Genomic DNA, 19,111 nt, shown 5'->3' on the forward strand with positions numbered 1-19,111 from the left:
TACCATTTTAATTCCCATTAGCAGTGTTAGGAGGGTTCTGCTTTCCTCAACATTCTTTCCAACAGTTGTTATTGTCTGTAGTCATCTTAGTGAATATGAAGTGTGGTACCTTTGTTGTTTTTTCCTGATGGCTACTTGTATTGAACATCATTTTATGTGCTTTTGGATATTTGTATGTCATCTTTGGAGAAATGTCTACTCATCTTTTATTCATTTTAAAAGGGGGATAGTTACCTTTTTATTATTGAATAGTAAGATTTTTTAAAAAAACATTCATTCTGCAGACAAGTCCCTTATCTTTTACATGATTTACAAATCTTTTTCCAATTCTATAGGTTGTCTTTTCACTTACCGTTTGAAGCATGAAAGTTTTAAATTTTGATGAAATTCAGTTCATCTTTTTTTCCTTTGTTGCTTGTGCTTTAGGTGTCCTATCTAAAAAGGTTTTGCCAAACTCAAAGTCTTGAAGATTTACTCCTACACTTTCTTGTGGGAGCTTTATAGTTGTATCTAATAGAATTAAATTGATTCATTTCAGTTAAGTTTTATGCATGGTGTGAGGAAGAGGTCTAGTTTCATTCTTTTACATGTGGATATTCAGTAGTAGAAGACCCCCTTCTGCTTTTAATTTCCCTAATGCCTAATGATGTTGAGCATCTTTCTCTTTTTCAGTTTTTTTTCCATCTTTACTGAGAAATAATTGACATGATATTGTATATGGTGTGCAACATATGTTAAGTATACATGTCTATATTGTGAAGAGATTACTACAATAAAATTAGTTAACATCACTCCACATAAGAGTTTGTGTGTGTATGTGTAGTACAAACATTTAAGATCTACTTTCTTAGTAGATTTCAAGTATATCATATGGTATTGTTAACTATAATTATTATGGTATATTTAGATCTCTAGAACCTAATCATCTTATAATTGGATTGAGCATCTTTCACTTGCCATTTTGCTATCTGTGTATTTTTTTTTTAGTGGTGTGTCTTTTACTTTCTTTTTTTTCCTAAAGATTTTATTTATTTATTTGACAAAGAGATCACAAGTAGGCAGAGGCAGGCAGAGAGAGAGGGGGAAGTAGGCTCCCTGCTGAGCAGAGAGCCCGATATGGGGCTTGATCCCAGGACCCTGAGATCATGACCTGAGCCGAAGGCAGAGGCTTTAATCCACTGAGCCACCCAGGCACCCCTGTCTTTTACTTTTTCACTTAATATTTCGTGGACTCAAATTTGAGTACTGGGTCATATATTTATTGATGTAGAAAGAGATCTAATTTCATAGTCCTTTTAATCACTGAATACCATTTAATTTCATGAATGTATGACAATTTTTAAAACTCCATACCATCATCATTTACTGTTATACAACTGCTGCTCTAAACATCTAATATTCTTACTTGTTAAGAGTGGGTATGTAGAGGTCTAATTACTGGTTCCAAGAGTTTATGTATTTTTTTTTTTAAAAGATTTTATTTATTTATTTGTCAGAGAGAACACAAGCAGGCAGAGTAGCAGGGAGAGGCAGAGAGAGAAGCAGGCTCTCCACTGAGCAAGGAGCCCGATGTTGGTCTCGATTCCAGGACCCTGGGATCATGACCTGAGCGGAAGGCAGACATTTAACCTACTCAGCCACCCAGGCACCCCAAGAGTTTATGTATTTTTTTTTTTAGTTTATGTATTTTTAAGTTTTTTCATAATTATAGCCAAAATGCCATCAAGAAAGATTATATCTCACAGTGGGACCATTTGAGAGGGTCAGAAAAACCTTTAGAAGTATGCATTTTCCACAGAATATTGTAATTTGCCTTCTTATTCTACAGAGGATCTTAATTAGGTCACATTATTTCTTAACTAACTTTCATGTCTCCAGGTCTTTGTACTTTTTTCTCCCTCTTATATATGTTCCTTATTATATATTGTTAAGGCTTTTATAGCTACATTTCTTTGTGCTTTTCTGTTCTGTATACCTGGAAATTCCCAAAGATCTTCTAAGTCTGAAACCAATGTAGCCCTCTTCAGTGAAATCTTTCTCAACTTCAACCTGAGAATATAAGTTTATTCTAAGTATATACTTCATTTTATATATTCACCTTTGAATTCCAGGACCTACCACCGTGCCTGGCATATATAAGTGGTTTTCCTCAATATTGGCTAGTTAATTTATGCTTGGATCAAATCAGGTTTCTTGTCTGATCGTATATTCAGCTACAAAAGCTTATTGATGTGATATATCCCTAACTGCTAGCATTACATTAAAGATCCCACTTATGTTTGAAATAACACATATTAAAATAATTTTTTGTTTCAGAATTTAGTTATTTCCAATGATATAACTGTATAAGCACGGTCTTGTTTTACTGTATAGGATTACAGGGTAAAATATTTAGTTAAACTTTAGCTGAAGATTTTTCTTAAGATTTTCTATTAAGTTATAGTGAGCTGTAAATACGATTTAAGTAAGGTTGTGTTGTAAATGAAGTCAGCAACATCTTCTGTTAGGCAGTGTGGCAAAAATTAAAATGGAGCTTGGTTATTTTTTAAGAAAAGATTTAGTATTGTATTTATTTATCCATTTTTTCTAATTTTACAGATTTGTTCATCAAACAGTGAAAACACAATTTCCATATAACTGACTGTCTAGAAAGTTTAAAAAATTAGAATCTTTTGAATGTTAATTTGAAATTATTAAGTAAATATACTGTGTGCTTTATAGGTAAAAATGGGAATGACTGTTCTGTTGCCAGTAATTGAATTCTTATGGAAGTGTTACTGAATTGGTGAATATGTAAGAAGGCATTTTTATGAAGATCAATACAAACTGTTTTCCAAGTAAAGTTGGGGGAATGTTTTGTTTTTTTGCAACTTGAACAGTGCTAATGCAGCAAGTTGAATTATTTAGGGACTGCTTTGGCCAGCACACTGATAACAAGAACATGTCTGAACTGATAGCTTGCCAGATGCACACTTGACCTAATGAAGGAGAAACCAACTGGCCACTCATTGCCAATTTCAGGTTCCATTTGATTTAGTCCTAAAACTAGAGCAAAAATAGATATCAGCCTACAAATCCAACCCCAGAAAAATCAGATTTAGCGAAAATTATGTCTCATTATAATGTAGTTCCTCAGTAAATTTTCATTGATGATAGTAAATAAAAAGACATTAAGTTTTAGTTTCTGATTTCAGAAGATTTATGTCCAGCAGGTGTGACTTTCAAGCTCACACCAAGTCAGGGAATTGTGATTTAAGATTTGCTTGAGATTATACTCTGGTTTCGGTTTCTTTCTTTTTTTTAAAAGATTATTTGATATATGGATTCTTTATCACATGTATTATTTCTCTCAAAGGAAGGCATTGTCAATGAATTAAATGAATCAGCACTTTCTTGTGATGTTTTTATGTTTCTAGTGATATTGCTGAGATTATGGGGGCATGTATTAACAATGATTTATTTACTATCAATAAAATCTTTTTGATTAGTCATTTTAAAATTGAGAAGATAATGTATTTTTTATTCTATTAGTAATGACTGCCTTTTATTTAAAGATGTGAAAATAATAACCCAGACTGTTAATATCTGTATTTTAAGAAGTTAAAAAAAAAAAAAAGTAGAGGAACAGCTTATACCCAGTGAGCTGTATACAACATGATATGATAATGATAGAAATATGGTTGTCAGTTGTATGAAGCAAAATTCACTTTGGAAAGGTAAATTGTGCTTACTCTAACGTTCCTATTCGGAACTATCTCAATGAATTATTCTGAAGTTCAGGCTTAAATCTTATTTGTAGTATGGCCCGTCTGTATATCATAACAAAAGATTTATGTAGAGATCATGAAAGCTTAATTTAATAAAATAGGAATCTGTTTTGTGTTAACTGTTGCAACATTAAAAGAATGTATATCTAGTGTGCCATTCTCCAGTTTCAAATCATAAGATTTTGGACCACTGTTAGCTACCAACACTTTTCACTTTGAGATTGCCAGTCAGATTGAAGTTTAGCTTCATGCTATGAGGAGATAAACTTGGCTAGTTAGCCCGAGAGGAAAAGTTACATTGTTATATCTGTTATTAAAGGGTCCTTCTTGGGTTTCTAAGAGTTATTTTGCTATTACATAGCTAAACTTAGATGTTCAGCCAGTAATCCTAATAAGGAGTGACCTGGGCTTTGAAGTCAGGGCTAAACACTGAAAAACCAAATGTTGTGCTTTAAAAAGCAGACTCATTGGATTGTACCTGCAGAAAGACATTAGTGTTATTTCTTACTCAAATTAGATTTATTTCTTACTCAAATTCAGTGGCTAAATTTAAAATTTGGGTACCCCCAGGAGTCTTTTGCTCATGGCTAAAAGTGAAAATTTAATGTATGTAACAGGTGCTTTTGTGTTTTTATATATTTGCTTGACATATTAACACTTGGGGTTTCTGAGTCACCTGCTTGACTCCTAGACTGGGTGAGATAACCTTTTTTTTTTTTTTTTTTCCTACACATTGTACCTTGCTTTAAGAAAAGCTAGTACATTTATGAGAATTATATTTAAGTACTATAATTTTGCTAATTATTTAGTTTACTTTCTATACTAACTTAACAAAAGCAGTCTTCATTTTTCTTATTTACTGTTTTTTGCCTATTTCTCATTGCCCTCTTGGCATTTAATAGGGTGGTACAGGATGAATGAGTATATGCATGCACCCATTATAAGAGGAAGGGGAAACTGAAGTAGGTGGGAGGATACCTGAGTAATATGTAACATTTTGAGGGTTTTTTTTCCCTCTTTCAGCTATGTTTGGAAATAAATTTTTCAATCCCAATATGTACATCTTCACAAAGTATTTTTTTTTTATTAAAGCTGTTTTCACTTCATTATGTGACTTCATAATTATAACTGTCTGATATTTTATTCTCATTTAGGAGACAGCTCAAATGATAGGTGTAAGCCATTAATGGTATAAATATGGGGAGAAGAAACTTTCCCATAGGTTTTTTTTTAACAATTTATTGAACCAGAAAAAAAGAAAAGAAAATAGTTCATCCATTTCTCCAACCCTACTCCCACTCTGGCAATCACCAAACTATCCTCTGTATATATGAGCTTGTTTGCTTTTTTGTTTTGTTTTTTTTTTTAGATTCCACATATAAGAGAGCTCTCATATGGTATTTATTTTTCTCTGTCTGGCTTATTTTTATTTCACTTAACATAATGCCCTTGTGGTCCATCTTGTTGTTGCAAATGGCAAGATTTCATTCTTTACTATGGCTGAATAATACTACATTATACAATTGATCCTTGAAAAGGAAGGCTTGAAGTGCACAGGTCCATTTATATGTGGCTTTTTTATTGTATAGTATTGCAAACAAAATGATCACCAAGGCCTAAGTCAAGGAGCTAATTGTCTATGTTTTCCTCTAGGAGTTTTATGGCTTTAAGTCCTATATTCAAGTCCTTAATCTATTTTGAGTTAATTTTTGTGTATGCTGTATGTTTTATTCTTTTGTATGTGGTAGTCCAGTTTTCTCAATACCATAAAGAGACTGTCCTCTCCGCATTGTATATTTTTGGCTCCTTTATCATAAATTAATTGACCATATATGTGTGGGTTTATTTCTGGGCTCTCTTATGTTCCATTGATTTTTGTGTCTGTTTTTAATGCCAGTAACCATACTGTTTTAATTACTGTAGCTTTGTAATATTGTTTGAAATCAGAAGTGTGATGCCTTCAACTTTATTCTTCTTTCTTAAGATTTTGGTTATTTATTTTTGTGGTTCTGTACAAATTTTAGGATTAGTTTTTTAAAAGGATTATTTCTTTGAAAAGGGTCTTCAGAATTTTGGTAGGGATTGCATTGAATTGATACCTGTAGATACCAGAATATTCTTCCGTCTATTTGTCGTCTTTTTCAGTTTCCTTCATCAGTGTCAATATACAGGTCTTTCACCAATACTTGGTTAAATTTCTTCCTAGGTATTTTATTCTTTTTCATATAGTTGTGAATGGGATTGTTTTCTTTATATCTCTTCCTGGTTCATTATTTGTGTATAGGTGCATCAGATATTTGTGCATTGACTTTGTATCCTACAACTTTACAGAATTCTTGTATTCTAAGACTTTTTTGATGGTGTCTTTAGTATATTGTAAAAAAAAAATATTTAGTATATTGTCTTTAGTATTTTGTGTGTGTGTGTGTGTGTATATGTATATGTATATATACATATATATATATTTGGAGGGAGAGGGAGGATCCCAACCTGACTCCCTGCTGAGGGGGAAGCTAAATGTGGGCCTCAATCCCAGAACCCATGAGATCGTGACCTGAGCCAAAATCATGGATCGGAGGCTTAACTGACTGAGCCACCCAGGCACACCCATTTATCTAAATTTCTAAAAGATTTTTTTTTAGCTCTTTTAAATATGATATTTAGGACGCAGAAACTGGTCTTTGATGTTCTAATACAGTGTTATGCAAAGTATTATCCATGGGGTCATGAGTTTGTGATACTGTAAGGTAGAAATTGAGAGTAAGTTTTTAGAAATTCTTATATAAGTTTGAGCCGATAATTTCAAGTCTGTTGACATTAATAAAAAAAATTGGGTGCTTGCATTTTGTATAGTTTTAAAATTGATTTTTCTGATAATATTTTGTTGTATTTTTGTTAAAAGCATTATTCTGAAACTGGTTGGAGATTTAAAAAGACTAATTTCACAGATCCTTTGAGAAGCTGTGCTCTTTGTTGTTTCATCGATCAGTCCTATTTGAGCTGCTCTTATTCTTCCATCACCAGTCTCCCCAGAGCGGGGGTTTCCATCCTCAATCAAGGATGTACCCGAGAAGATTCTCCTACCAAAGTAAAAATGTTGGGAGGAAAGAGGCTAATATCCCATCTTAGAAAGTAGAAACTGGGGAGGGTGACCCTCTTTCCTACCCAGATGAGCCTCAGAGTTGGATTTTGTAATAAGACTAACTCAGTACAAGGGGCGAATGAGTGGTTTAGTTGGTTAAGCATCTGCCTTCGGCTCAGGTTATGATCCCAGGGTCCTAGATTGAGCCCTACATCAAGCACCCTCCTTGGTCTGCTGCTCCCGCCTGCTTGTGCTCTCTCTGTTAAATAAATAAATAAAATCTTTAATAACAACAAAAACAAGACTAATTCAGGGATTTTAAAGTGAAGAAGGGAGACTTGGGGGTTCTGTCCTTCTCTGCCACTTTGCCTCTTCTCCTTCACTTGCTTTTCCCCTTTACTCCTCCCTCTTCTCCTTGTTTCTTCTGTCTCTTTCTTTTTAGTCTGGATGGTTAGAAAGTTTGAGGAATTTTTAAAAAATTAATATGATACTTGGGTATCTGTTTCTCCTGGAAGGTGGGTGAGGCTTAGAGAGTTAATTAGGGTAGCCATGCAGAGTCAAGTTTTAGAGGAAGCGATTTCCCTCCTGCTTTATCCAGTCGTGTTTGTCTAAGTAGCAGAAACAGATAGATGGGATTTAGGGAATAAACTTCTTAGGAATAAAACATGTGCATTTGGCTGCAGAGTGCTGTGTGTTATCTCAGGAGGGAGAGTGGCAGATGATGTGTTGGTGGGAGGGCAGCCCAGCGTGGGGTCATAAGGTGGACTTTGGAATCATCCTACCTGTGTTTTCATCTCAGCGTTCTGACCTCCTAACTGTGACCTTAGACGAGTAACTGAAGCTGTCTGTGCCTTAGTTTTTTCACTGATAAGTTGGGAATGCCAGTGCTTAACTCTGGCATTTCCGTGAGGTTAAATGAGTTAATATATATAAAACATCTAATTCCAATGTTTTTTGCTTCTTGCGCCTCTTTTCTGTTATTAGCATCAAATCTATACTGGTAGCAGGTTGAAATCTGTGGATGTTGCCATTGGTGTAGGTACTGACCAGATACTTTATTGGCTGGGCACATGGTGAGGTTTCTTCTTTCTAGTTTGCTATTTTGAACATTTATTTGGTTTGTTTTTTTAAATCAGAAAACAAAAGTTTGTAACAGTGACTATCTTTTTGTTTTCAAGATTGGAAATTGTAGATGTTGGATATTTCTTACATGATGTTCCATATCTCCGTGGAACAGTAGTCATAAAACAGGCATGAAAAGGTAAATGTTGGAGTGACCAGACACCTTAGATTATATAGTCCAAACTACTTACTGCCTGCACCACTTTTTTTCTTAAACAGCTTATAGGAGATCAAAACAGATGAGTTCAGTGATGGGTATACTTAGTTTTGCAAATAACATTCTTTAATGTTAACTCAGTAGCATGAAAATTCCTTAACTGGAGTCCTTAACCTCTCTTAGGCCAGTAGAAGTTTAAGTTAGGTAATACGGATATTTTTCACTGACCTCTCCCAAAATAATAGTTCTAGATTAGCCTTTCATTATGTAGATTATGTAGGAAGAAGATGTGTGTTTCGTTTTGTTTTTTAAGATTTTATTTATTTGACAGATCACAAGTAGGCAGAGAGGCAGGCAGAGAGAGAGGAGGAAGCAGGCTCCCCGCTGAGCAGAGAGCTGGATGTGTGCAATGTGGGGCTCAATTCCAGGACCCTGGGATCATCACCTGAGCGGAAGGTAGAGGCTTTAACCCACTGAGCCCCCCAGGCACCCCACGAAGATGTTTTTGATTGTGTACCTTTACATTGGTATAAGAATAGCAGTAGCATTGTGCAGGTCACATGTGAATTTATTTTAGAGATAATGCCAGTTGTTTTCTCATAGGTTTTGTACCCGTCTTTTGGCCACCAGAAGGAATTCTTCTATGACCAATTAAATCACCAATCTTTGATGATAGTCCTGTTTTAAAAGGTCCAAATACCTGATTACCTGTACCAACTTGGATACCTGAGACTAGCTTTTTATCTATCAAACTCATAGGAAAAGTCATTTGAGCATCCAGCTCTAGACCAAATGGAGTTCTACACCATTTATATTTTCACTCTGTTTTGCTTCTTTCTGTTACTCTTAAATAGTTGGTTGTGATAACTTGATATATCATGTTACTTAACATGAAAGTTTTATATAACAAATGCAGAATGCTAGGGAAATTGACTGTGTTTATTTAGTTCACACGGTATCTTGTTACTCCTGTTTGGAGTAATTATTATTACAGCTTTATGGGACAATTTGAATATCCTATGTAGAAGTGATTTACAGTACCATGAATGATCAGAATTCTGTCTGGCCTAAGAGTCCTCCTTCTGTCTTCTTTATTCCATTTACCAGTGTCATCACAGTTTAAGAGAAAGTTTAGTGCTGTTTTTAAAGCTGTGTTTATTATTTATTTAACAATAAAAATCTAGACTCTCTGAACTCTGGCTAGATTGAAGCTTATATTTCATTTTGTGGCATTTGCCTCAGTAAAGCAAAAATGTTTACAGTCTGGTTGAGATGACTGTGATATGTAATGGGAATCAAAAGTTCATGGTTGCATTATTTTCACAGAGAAAGAGCATTTACTATATGTGACTAAAATAGCATAATGGTATTCTTGTGTCTGGTTGTTTACTCACCAGTATTTCATTAAATACTCTTTTGCATTTTCAGATTCATATATTCTGTATAGTATCCCTGGCATGTGGCTGGCTGGCTGCCTAATGCTTAAACATATACCCAGAAATAGGAATCCCATTACTTTGCAAAAAAAAACCATTTTGTTTCTGGAATGTTCTGAATGTTTTCACGTTCTTAACTTTGCTGAGAAAAGAAATCTTTCTTTCTGGAACTTGTACCCATGGACCCTGGTTCCTGCCCAGAGGATTATTAAATTCCTGGGTCCTCACTAAGACTTTCTAAATTAGATTCTCTTGTAATGAGTGCCCATAGTCTATACTTACAAAGAGTGCCCTTTTTGATCAGGCAAGTTTGGGAATTAGTGCTAGTGAGACAGTTATTCTAGTCCATTATTATATTATATATTCAATCTTTTCAGCAATGTCCATTTTTAATTGGTGATTCCTTGCATGATACAATTTCTGGGTCTCTGACTATTCTAATTATGGTTGTTTTCCTGGTACTGAATTACACATAGTATTCCTGATGTAGTCTAAACATACAGAATACAGTGAAACTGACACTTTCCCTAATATCGATGGTGGTTTTTATTTTTTTTTTTAATGCAGCCCACGACCATATTACTACTTAAAAATAATTTAAAAACTGAATAGACTGTCACACTATTGACTTACAAGGATGACATCTCCTTCTAAAATCTCCCTGATTTTATTTTAAAAATTTAGTTAAAAAAATTTTTTTAAAGTTTTATTTAGTAATTTCTGCAACCAGTGTGGGGCTGGGAATCATAACGCTGAGATCAAGAGTTGCATGCTCCTTTGACTAAACCAGCTAGTTGTCCTGCCCTGATTTTATTTTTGTGGACTCCTTGTCAAGTCTTCTAAATTCTATTGAATTTGAATTTCTCTTTGAATTTTTTGCATTTGAATCTAAACACTGGCTTGTAGACTTATCCTTGTATATTTTGTGTATCTTCAAATCAATAAAGAACTTTTAAATCCTTTTCCCACAGCCTAACATACTACTCTCTTTTACACACTTGTTTTTTTGATATACATACCTCCTAAGTCTATAAAAAGTTGCTGAAAACAAATACTGAATCAGCTTCAAGAAATGGAGCTTGGGGGGCGCCTGGGTGGCTCAGTGGTTAAAGCCTCTGCTTTCAGCTCAGGTCATGATCCCAGGGTCCTGGGATCGAGCCCCGCATCGGGCTCTCTGCTCAGCAGGAAGCCTGCTTCCTCCTCTCTCTGCCTGCCTCTCTGCCTACTTGTAATCTCTCTGTCAAATAAATTAAAAAAAAAAAAAAAAAAAAAAAAAAAAAGAAATGGAGCTTGGGTTAATGATTTTTTTTATGATTGCGGAGTAATTAACAGGTGAACATTAAGAGATTCCATACATTTCCTGAAATGCCTAAATACAGTTTTAGATTTGGAAGTGAAGAAAATAAATATACTGAAAAATCCATCTTAATTAGGGCTGTATAATGTCTGCTGATTTTTTGTTTTTTTGTCTTTCACATTGCTTTAAGGAGAAAAGTTTTTGGTTTGCAAATCACTTTGGTAGAGCAGTATGCCTTCTGTCCTTTTTTCCTGTCTCGTTTCTTTTCAAGATTTTATTTATGTATTAGAGAGAGAGAGGGTCAGCAGGGAAGGGCAGAGGGAACGGGAGGAAGAAACTGCTTCTGAGCCGACTGCACTGAGTGCAGAGTCCAACGTGGAGCTCCATCTCACCACCAGAAGATCGTGACCTGAGACGAAACCAAGAGTCAGAGGATTAACTGACTGGGCCACCCAGGCACCCCTGAAAAAACCTTTGTTCCTGAAGCTTGCTATAACTCTTCTGAGAAATCTCAGTAAAAAAATTGTTTCTATTTTATTGGTTTTGTGCCAGAACAATTTTTAGTTCATGGTGTGTTCCTGTGATTAAAGAATCTGTTGCAAGGACTGTTTCTTACCTCAGTGTTTCTGACCTACTAGATACTACGTGTGAGCACACTGGTGTCTGGTTTATGTTTGTGTTGAACAGCTGGAGAATTCATGAGCTAGTTAGAGGCTTTTGTTTCTGATATAATACTGCTTGGAAGTTGAGGAAATGGCTTATAATAATTGCCAGCAGAGAATAATAACGAAGCTAACATAGTTAATAATAGTAATGATAACTAAGCTAGCCAGGTGGTTGCCAGATAGATTTTCTTGGAAATGTATTCTTAATGTTTAACTTTTTGAACATACATTTGCATATTTTGAAGTAATGTTAAGGCAGAATGTTAACCTTTGTTATTTGTTATCTGATCTGTGTTATCTTACATGTAAAAATGGAAGGTTTTGTACAAAGACAGTAGTGTTATAAATGTTATCTGCTAATTACATATACTTTCAACAATTAAGAAATAGAACTCTGTTACCTCACCCTTCCTGCCGTACCACATACACACACACACACACACACACACACACACTCTCTGCCCCCACCCACTGGTATATATTGTGTACTCATTAACCATTTGCTAAAAGAATTGAACCCATGTCAACTACTCTAATATAACCAAAAAATGTTTAAATACATTAGTCTCTGATTCAATAATGACCAACATTTGGTAGTGGTAATGTTTGATTTATCCAAGGAAAGCTCTGTGTAGAGCCTAGATTTACCTATAAAGTCTGCTAAGAAATTTGTGTTCTCAAACAATAATGTCTTTAGCCTTATCCCTGTATTTATTTGAGTGACTCTGGGCCCTTACTCTGAATGCAAGAGGTGGTTTGATTTATCAGAGTGGGAAACAAGATGAACATGAAACAGCAGACAAATAATGCTTCAGGCATATTGCTACCAGGGAAACCAACATCTTAGCCCCTCCATTCCCTCACTCGCATCTCTGCAGTCTACACAACTGGGAGTAGTGACATTGCTCAATAAACTTTCCCTAACTGCTGTCAGCAGCCTGTCCTCTGCCAAATCCTGTGTTACCCAAAGCTCAGAACCAATATGGTTGTGCCACACTGTACCGGAATGATAATCATTCAGTGTTGCTCCGGTCTGTTCTACTCTAATTTAAAAAAGGAAAAAAAAAAAAAAAGTGGCATTGACGTAAGGACATTTCCTTTCCATTTCTAGCTGGTCTTTGTGATTGTGTGTTTGCTTTCTGTGGAGGAGGCAAAACATCTAGAGTAAATCAGTGTTTTATGACTAGAGACCAGAGTGCTAGATGTGATCTACCAACCTTTGGTGCTATCTTGATAAAAAGTCAACTGTACAGGCCTGCTTACTGGGCTAGAAAAATAAGCCTGGGACTAAGAAAGGCACGGGAGACCTAGTAGGGGTATTGGTGGTAGTTCTGACTTAAAGAGGGCTGGAAGGAAAAGGATCCTTAGGAATTTTTTTTTCCCCTGTCAACAAATTCCAAGCAGAATGAATAAAATAATCCCATATATGGAAACATTAACTCCTTTTGTCTAAATGTTGATGGGTCTTGGTTCTGGAAGGCTGCATGGTACAAAAGAAGCTGAAGTCACACTTCCTGACACAGGAATGGAATGAAGACTTTCCCAGCTTCTTTACAGGATGAGAGAAAGTGCACAGTAGAGACGCACTGTTAACAAGCCTGGATTTCCTGGAAACAGTGTGGCCTCCAGGAGTGGCAGTTGCATATGTGAGCAGTCTGTTCTGGGCAATGACATGTTTAAGGAGACCACACTAGTTGATGTGGAAGTAACTTGTAAATTAGATTCTTTACAAGTTACTTATTGTCACATACTGTGCCTGTTATTTTATGGCTTTTGGCAACCTAGCTAGCTTGGGCTCTTCATTTCCCTGTCACTTTCCCCTTGGAATGTAGATGCCCTAACTACCTGTTACTCCCTGGAAATGGTAGTAATTTCATATAATCAAGTCCTTCGTATGCTTTTTGTTTTTGCTGAGAGTACATCTCTCCCATTTTGTTACTGCAAATTCCAACTCCTATTTTAACATCCAGGATAATTGTGATTATTTCTGAGAGATCAAGAGTTGCATGCTCCTCAGTATATTAGTCATTCTAGTATTTATGTTGATAAACTTTTTTTTTTTTTTTAAGAGAGAGAGAGGGAGGAGTAGGGGCAGATGGAGAAAGAGAACATTAATTAGGCTCCATGCCAAGCACAGAGCCCAACACAGGGCTTGATCTCACAACCCTGAGATCATGACCTGAGCTGAAATCAAGAGTCAACATTTAACTGACTGAGCCACCCAGGTGCCCATATGTTGATAACTTTTATACATTTCTTTATTAGTCTGTAGTGCCCCAAAGTATCCCTTACTTTTAATTGTACCTCTGACTAGAATGCATTCCCTCTGGATATGTGCATGGTGCTTTCTCTTAATCCATTCTTGTTTCTGTTCATATGTCACCACCCCAGGAAGTCTTCTCTGACTACCTTACTGTAAAAGAGGTCTCCACTTTCTGTCCCCTTTCTCTGTTTTATTTTTCTAATGTAATACTTATTTTTGACATTTTATTTACTTGCATGTTTATATGATGATTGTCTCTTTCCTCCTGACTGAATGGAGCTCTGTGAGGGCAAGGACTTCATTTTGTTCATTGTTGTATCACCAGGCCTTGAACAACTTAACACAAATTAGACACTTGGCAGGTATTTGTTAAGTGATGGAATAAATATTTGCTTTCCCCATTTGCCTTCTAATTCATTCTTACAGTCGTTAGCATTTAGTTCATATGTAATCACTCAGTAAATGTATGATGAACAGATGAATGCATAATTCAGCATTAAATGCCAGAGGGCTTAGCTACTACTAGTAGAAAAAAAGATTCTTGTCTTTTAAAATAAAATATTCTAGAATTAAATATATAATAGAATTAATATTCATTCTAAAAGAAAAAAAATCATTTGGGATCTGAAAATGAAGATAAGCTAGATTCTCTTCTAGTTAGCTCTGAAACCTAGCCTTTTGGATTTCTTTCTTTTTTAAGATTTTATTTATTTATTTGACAGACAGAGATCACAAGCAGGCAGAGAGGCAGGCAGAGAGACAGATAGGAGGAAGTAGGCTCCCTGCCAAGCAGAGAGCCCGATGTGGGACTCGATCCCAGAACCCTGAGATCATGACCTGAGCTGAAGGCAGAGGCTTAATCCACTGATCCACTGAGCCACCCAGGTGTCCCACCTTTTGGATTTCTAATGTTGATATAATTTTAGGTTTTGAAAAGTAGTCATGTTTGCCATTTTAATGTATTATAATAGAGAAATAAGAATTATGTATATATATGTACATATGAAGTAATTAGAGAATAGTATAAAAGTTATTTTAATGCCAAAATGAGTAATGGATACTAATTGTAATGGCTGTTTAGAATAATGAGAGATAGTAGTCTATAAATATTTATTATGGTTTAGCGTTGAAAGAGACCTTAGAACATTTGGTTCAGCTGTCTCATGCAGCTGAGCAGAATAAGATGGGAGATGCAAATGATTTGCCCAAGGTCACAGGATTTGTTAGTGGTAGAGTTAAAATTGCCATCAGGTTTCTTTTGTAATATTAAGAGTTGTAAGAGTGTGGATAACAAACACTTTTGTGTACAGTTTGCAGAATTAAAAATGGTTGCAAATACTCTTGCTGGCATTCTAGTATCATGGATCAAAAATTTAAATGTGTATACATTTTTAGGAACAATTCCTAAAGAGAAAGTCAGATCAGTATACCAAAGTAAATGGATATTATCATTTATCACTTTATGTTTAACATAAGAGCAAAGAAAATTGGAAATAAATTACTAAACAATAGCCTGTTGACTAAATACCATTGATTTCTAGTATGGGAATTCATTAAATATTTATTGTGTGTTATTTTTAAGTCTGTGTATAATAGACCTAAAGAGACATAAAGGATATAGTCATTGCATAAAAGAAAATCCTTCTGGTCTACAGACCAGCAGACTGTTGGTTATAGTTTGAGACGAAGTAAGGACAGAAATGAAGAGTTGGTATCTAGAAACTTCGGTAGTTTGACAGAATAATTTTATGTCTGTTGAATCTGATGATAAGAAATTTGGTCTTATATTTTGTACGGTTTCTTTAAATTTTGTTTTCCAGTAACTTGTCTTTATTATAGATTACAGAAGAATTGGTATAAGGCAGGTATAGTGTTCACCGCAGATAGTTTGAGAAGCATTGCTTCATAGAGAGTTACGTACACATTAGAAAAGTTAAATAGTAGATGAGGGAGAGGGCTATGCCAGTTCTTTATACCCTTTCTCTGAATTTGGTATCAAATGGGCTAGGCCCTTATTAAATATTAGTAATATACACTGTGAAGATTTTAGGATTTTTTTAAAAAAGTAAATCCCTGTTTTGTTTTGTTTTTTTAAATACCTGCCATTAACTTACGAAGTCATGATTTTGTAACACATTAAATAAATATAAACTCTCCTTTGAGTGCTTAAATTTTCTTGATGCTAATAGATTTTTTTGTTTTGTTTTGTTTTGAAACATTTTTAGCTTGTGGGTTTTGAAGGGCTTGTGATTTTTTTCCCACATCATGAAAGTAGGCTGCTGCTGGTAGTTTAGGAACCACACTTTGAGAAACACTGTTCTAAGGTTTCATTAAATCGTTTCAAATTCATTCTTAACATTTTTTTTGGTCATAGATGCCTTTGAGAATTTGGGGAAAGCTGTGGACTGACTCAATGGAAAAATGCATGCAAAGTTGTACACAATTTGCATACAATTTTAGAGGTTTCATCTCATCCTTGAACAGAACCTAGTAAGGAGGGAGGGTTGAAATGTGTAAATTTCAGTGTTAAACTGTTCTCAGGTAAACTAGAGTTGACTTACTCATTTCTAACCTTTATAATTATCTATGGCATTTGTTACCATTTTCTTTATTATTATAAAGTGGACTGCATGGAAACACAAATTTCTGTATAATTAAGAAACTTGTTTGACTTAGAGATGTTTGTATATGTGTTCTTTTTTTTTCTTTTAATAAACCACCATACTTTTCACGTTTCTGGTAGAATTATATTCACACGTTAACTACAAAGCATATTAAATCTCTGGGCTTAAACACATGGATTAGCTATAGAATGAAAGTGTCGTGTGGTGTCTTAATAGTGAATTACAGTTTAAAAAGGCACATTTCTATTTCATTGGGATGCTAGTAGAGAAGAATAAAGATATTACTTCAATAAAGGAGGACTCATCATGGAGAAAAGATTTAGAGGACTAGAACAAACAGTATTAACAGCAGCCCAGTGTTGGAACTAGGTAGTTCAGTGGCTACATAAGGAAAGAAAAAGGCATAATCACCCTCTTATTTCCCTTGGTTTTGTGAGGCATAATGACATGTACTTTGAGGTATTCTCCTCACTGCTACCATATAAGGTGTATTCTCAAGACTTTTGGGTAAAACTGATTATAGTTTGACTCATAAGCCAAAAGAGAAGGCCTGTAGTTAAAGTAACCACTGCTTACATGGGTCAGGAGTTTACAAAGTTACTCACAGAGAGACATCAGTGATTGTTTTATCTCGCCATTCTAACATACAGAAAGCCAAATGATTTTATTTTACAGAAAAGAGTATTAAAATGAATCCAGAATAGCCTCAAATTTTAAAGGGGCATGTTTACGTTAGACATCCAAGGCAGAGATTAGTTTTTTATGTGTGGTTGAGTTGCATTTACAGGCTGGCTGGGGGGGTCAACACTGTATGGCAGTAGGCAATGCACGACAGAACGATTTTAAGTGCTAAGTGTAATATTGTAGGGCAGATTCATAAGTACTGGAGTGACAGTGAATACATTGGGATTTGAAAGAAAGCTTAAGGGATATGTTTTAAAAAATGCAGTACTTCTCAAATGTTCTTTACTTCTTACTTTAGTGCTTAAAAACTCTACCACTTTTGTTTATTTGTGACATTTGGTTGATGACTGAGTAATACCGTTAAGAAAACAAGTTCTGTGAGTTCCCTATTTTGGGGTAGTGCTCATACCTTCTTGTGTGTTTTTTGAGGGGTAGCAGTGTGAAAGTCACATCCATGGTATTCTGGGATATATGTGGGAGATAGTTTTCTCCTATAGAAGGTACTAGAAAGTACATTTTTAAAACAAAATTTAAGATTGCCCATTACTTAGGAGTTTTTCAAAATAAGACTTTCCTCAGTGCTTTTCTCTACCTCAAGAAAATCCTGTTGGTTAGATTGATATAATTTTATTGGTGTATTTATCCAAATTTTGGTAACAGCACTGTTAGAAAAATCACATCTTTATTTTCCCATGGTTTAGTTCCCATGGTTTTCGGACATGGGAAATTTCTGGTAGTGTTTCTTTCTATAGCTGTCATATTTATATATTCCTTTTTTACATTTATTAAGTCTGAGGGCATTCTTGTCATACCCATGGTGTTAGGATCATACATTTCCGAGCATTCCATATTTGTTGAAAATATGCAGAGGTTGAAAACTTGCATGTTGGTTGTGGCTCTTATATAGGTACCTGTCTCCTGCTTGTTAACCCATAGAATACAATTATCCAATTACCAAAGTAATTTTGTGAACCAGCAGAAATTGTTCTTAGTAAACATCTATTAAAATGGTGTTATTTATATTATAAAATTTCTGTAATATACTTGGGTATATATGTCATCAGTAAATAATTTCTATTGCTGACATCTGTTTCGTGAGGTTTGTAACTGCTGGCTTACTTCCAGAGGAAGGCATAAGAGGTTTTTGTGTGCATACTGAGGTTCCCTGTGATTTGGAAGGATACATTTCATTAGAGAATTCTAAGTGTTGCAGTCACTGTTATAGCTAAACATTGTGCTTCTTTTTGAAAAAGCTTAGGGCAATATAGCAGCTATATTAAATAGCTCATTTTTTTTTAAGAGAGGGAGAGAGAGAATTCCAAGCAGGCTCCATGACCAGTGCGGAGCCGGAAAGCGGGGGTTCAGTCTCACAGCTTTGAGATCATGACCTAACTGAAATCAAGAGTCACATGGTTAACCAACTAAGCGACCTAGGCATCCTTAAATGCTTATTTTATTTTATTTTACTTTAAATATTTTATTTATTAAACTGAGAGAGAGTGAGCACAAGCAGGGGAAGGAACAGGTAGAGAGAGAAGCAGGCTCCCTGCTGAGCAGAGAGCCTGATGTGGGGCTCCATCTCAGGACTCTGGAAACATGACCTGAGCTGAAGGCAGATGGCATAACTAACTGAGCCACCCAGGTACCCCGTAAATGATCATTTTAAAGAGAGATCTCATGCAGTTAAATGTGTTTAAATAATATCTGCCATATTGGGGTCTAACTTTTTAAAAGTGAGAGCTCTATAATGTTTTCATTGATTTTGTTTTTTGCTATGAGTTCTGTAATTGTTTTGTTTCTGTGATGTGCTTGCTTTCAAGAGGTAATAGCTATGGGGAAGGGTTAGTCTAACAGGTATATCTCTAACTCCTTATGAATCCCAAATAGCATACTTCTTGTGGATAAGATTAATGTTCTGTTTGGTGCATTTTTGAGATTTTTGTTTAAGTGGCATGCTTTCTTGAGATACTGGTATTTTTAATGCAATTTTATAAAGATGTAGTGCTATTTTTCT

At 35.2% G+C, this 19,111-nt stretch overlaps 1 protein-coding gene and 1 long non-coding RNA gene across 13 annotated transcripts in view; one reads left to right on the forward strand and one right to left on the reverse strand.

The window, feature by feature from the left end:
* PDLIM5 (PDZ and LIM domain 5) overlaps positions 1-19,111 on the forward strand; it is a 205,313-nt gene that overhangs the window by 35,654 nt on the left and 150,548 nt on the right. The gene's annotated exons all lie outside the window — the stretch shown is intronic.
* On the reverse strand, positions 1,119-18,532 carry LOC116584497. The gene is made up of 3 exons (XR_004283215.1): positions 18,491-18,532; positions 15,297-15,302; positions 1,119-1,150 (listed from the first exon to the last, which is right to left on the reverse strand). It is a non-coding gene; the product is annotated as an uncharacterized LOC116584497 (long non-coding RNA).

The sequence above is a fragment of the Mustela erminea genome, chromosome 2 (assembly GCF_009829155.1).
Source record: "Mustela erminea isolate mMusErm1 chromosome 2, mMusErm1.Pri, whole genome shotgun sequence".
Taxonomy (NCBI): domain Eukaryota; kingdom Metazoa; phylum Chordata; class Mammalia; order Carnivora; family Mustelidae; genus Mustela; species Mustela erminea.